The sequence below is a fragment of the Podarcis bocagei genome (genome assembly GCF_964188305.1).
Source record: "Podarcis bocagei genome assembly, chromosome: 1".
Classification (NCBI taxonomy): Eukaryota; Metazoa; Chordata; class Lepidosauria; order Squamata; family Lacertidae; genus Podarcis; species Podarcis bocagei.
This window is the reverse complement of record NC_138125.1, coordinates 97,805,548-97,809,106: the sequence shown is the minus strand read 5'-3', so window position 1 is coordinate 97,809,106 and position 3,559 is coordinate 97,805,548. Positions and strand designations below refer to the sequence as shown.

Here is a 3,559-nt window from a genome sequence, read left to right as displayed (position 1 = left end):
TCGTGGGTTTTTGGATTCCTTATGAAGAGCCAGGGTTCATATAATGTCTTGGAATTTGAGGTCTGTGATTCAAGAAGTTGTCCATTCAAAACTAGCAAGAGAGATGGGAGGATCAGTTTTCTGCTCCTTTCATTGTTCTTTCTTTAGGATATCTTAAGATATCTCTGTTTGGAGTTGTTCCAAAACATCTCCTGTGAAATTACAACTCATTCATCACTTGTCTTACCCTGCTGTGTCACCTTTGCTTCCGTTGAAACGGTTGCACACATGGTGCCTCACTGTGGTCAGAATGTGCTTCTGGGCAAGTGTGACATTAAATATGCTTTATGTCTTCTTCCTATTCATCCTGATTATTTCAATCTACAGTCATCCCTTGGTTTTTGAACAGCTTAGTTCTCGCACGTTTTGGCTCCCAAACATCTCTAATCTGAAAGTGAATGTTCTGGTTTGCAAACTATTTTTGGAAGCCGAACATCTGATGGGGCTTCCTCAGCTTCCGATTGGCTGCAGGAACTTCCTGCAGCCAATCAGAAGCTGCACTTTGGTTTCTGAAGGTTTTGGAAGTTGAATGGACTTCTGGAATGGATTCCGTTTGACTTCCGTTTGACTTCCAAGTGTTTGTCATTCAAAACACCAAGGATGAAATTCAGCATTCCATCTGCACTAGCATATCAGCTTGCCAGATGCAATGATCAACACTCGCCTCCCCCTGCACACTTCCTCCTCTGGGGGTTCTCCCACTCCTGAACCAATTTCAGGGGTACAGGGTGTACATAGAGGGAGCAGAGGGGGAAAGCCCCATTACACACATGGAAGCCCTTATGCAGGGCTTTCACTGATGTGGCTCTTTAAGTGAATTGTGCCCTAAGAGTTCTGAAGAAATTCTAGGCTTTTGTGCATCAGGTCCATAATCACAACATTCTTTTCATTACCTACCATGTACCTCAACTCAATGATAAGAATCCAGGTTTCTTTAAAATTTTAGCTCAAGAGGCAAAGGCTAAGCCAGATGCTGTGTTTGCATGGCCATGGCACCATGGAAAATCAAACACAGTGAGCCATAGACGCTTCCCCTGGCTCCCAGTACATGTACTACTTGTGCAGTTTTTGAATTCCATTTTTTCAGAAAAGGGGGAAGCTGTCTGATGTTTGACTTGTACCAACAGAACATATTATTCACTTCTCTGTAGAGTTTAGGGAATCAGGCTTCACAAAGGGATCTGTTGCAGGAAATTGGCTGGTTTGGCTTTTCATTCCAAGCGGGATCATACTGGGAACTTTTGTATTAGGAAAATGCTTGAAGGGTCGGCTAAAAAGTCCCCACAACAGCCCAGCTCATGGTGCCCATTGTTGCCATTGCTGAATTTGGTTACCCACATGGCTCTGATTGACTGCTTAATGAGCAATTCTCATTGAAGAAATCACTGTACTGTTCATTCTTTTCATCCAGGTGTGATTGTTTGTTTCTCATTCCTGACCTAACCATATCCAAAGGATAAGGGAAGACATGACTGGGACCTGGTCTGAATAGCTAGTATGATGCTATATACCAAGAGATGCACAAAACATATTAATGTACGCGCTATCCCACAGAGAACACAGGATCTTTCTGCAAAATTCGCATTGTGCTCTTTCATATAATAGTACTGACCCCTTTCAACAATAGCATAACCTTACAGTATTGCTAAGCAACAAATTGAATGTGACACAAACTTTCCCTTTCCCCCCCTTTTTGTTTTGCATTCTCTTTTATTCTCATAGAAGATGTGAACTGCACTTCAATATCAGGGCTCGTGGTGCCCACAATGATGGCTTCAGAAAGGTCACCCAATAGGTAAGTCAACATTGCAGCTTTGAATTTATTTTTCCCTTGGCCTCCAACTGTCTGTTCCTCTTCTAGTCCTCTGGTTCCCCGATACATACAAATATAAGAACAACATTTCCTTTTTATTTATTTCTTGAATGCAGAAAGTCCAAGGTAATATAGTCATGGAAATACACTGAGTTATCAGAAGTTCAGAAAAGCCAAGTCAGATTTAATTATGTATTTAACTCTGCTTGTACAAAGGAATCTACATTCCCTCTCCTCTCCCCATGTGCACCCCCTCAAATCTGCTTAAGAAGGCTAGGAGGAAACACAAAACAGAGAGCACCCAGGGAGGAGAGAGAGAGAGAGAGAGAGAGAGAGAGAGAGAGAGAGAGAGAGAGAGATAGGAAGTAATACTGCACAAGCAGAAGTCAATGCGTGAATAAGGTGACTTTGTTGGATACACAACCCAAATATTTTGGTGTGGATATCAGCTCTAGTACAGTTGTACCTTGGATCCCGAACACCTTGGTATGTGGACATTTTGACTCCCGAATGCCACAACCCCAAAAGTGAGTGTTCTGGTTTGTTAACGTTCTTTGGACCCCAAACATCTGACGGGGCTTCCCTGGCTTCCGAATGGCTGCAGGAGATTCCTGCAGCCAATCAGAAGCCGTGCTTTGGTTTTCTGAACTTTTCGGAAGTCGAATAGACTTCCGAAACGGATTCCGTTCAACTTCCAAGGTACGACTGTATTACATTTTAGTGTTTTATCCACTCCTTGTAGATCTGGCTGAAACCCAAGAGGAATTTCCCTTTGCTACCTTGACTTCTTCTCACTGGAAAGGTTTGCACAGGAAACTCACACTGGGAAACTCTTAACAAAGTTTTCAGCCCATACTTCCAGAAATCGGCTTTCCGAGTCAGACTATACACCCTGCATCCCACAGAGAATCTAGCACCTTAATGACAAAAGAGAAACAGGCAGGGAGGGGGTGAGAATGAAAGGAGAGGAAAATATGTTCACCACATGTCAAAACATGAACAGAATAATAAAAGCAAAGCTACATTAGAGCTATCAATAATTTCTTCCACTCAAATATCTGAACTGTAATAAGAGATTACTTTCTGATATCACACAGTTGGCAGTGCAAATAAAAAAATGTCACAACCGTTGATCTTGCTATCCTAATTATTTTGCCTGCATGGAAAGAGAATGACTCAAGTATAGGCAAAAGGCACACACACGGTCTTACTGGGAAGAACTATAACATTTACCGTAAAGTATAGTCGTTCCTGTTTACATGTTTTTAGTCTTCTCTTGTTAGGTAAACAGCAGTAATGGAGAAAACCTGATCAGTCTCTGGACGGGGGGTGGGGGGTGGGGAGGCAATGGAGAGGGGAAATTTAATACTTTCCCTCCCTGCTACAGATGGGAGAGGCAGAATCTTATATGAAGCTGCTGTTTGTATTCCATTTTACATTCTCCTTGGTATCAATAGAGGTTTCCCTTTAAATGCAAACTGCAACTTTGTAGAGTGATTTGAGTAAGGACTGTGACTATACAGAGACTTCTTAGGATTTCCCATAACTGCTTTTTACATAACAAACAGTCATAGTTAATGATTTTTGCACATTAACTTCATATATAGTTTGGCTACCTGTCGCTTCATATCCTCCCCCTTTCCTCCTCATCTCCTGTGCCCATGGGCGTAGCCAAGGGTCGGAAGTGGGATCCACAAATATAACTGA

General features: G+C 42.3%; 1 long non-coding RNA gene across 1 annotated transcript; it reads left to right on the top strand.

The window, feature by feature from the left end:
• The first annotated feature begins 1,759 nt into the window (after nt 1-1,759).
• On the top strand, nt 1,760-2,983 carry LOC308590365. The gene is made up of 2 exons (XR_014009760.1): nt 1,760-1,834; nt 2,595-2,983. It is a non-coding gene; the product is annotated as an uncharacterized lncRNA (long non-coding RNA).
• The last annotated feature ends 576 nt before the right edge of the window (nt 2,984-3,559 follow it).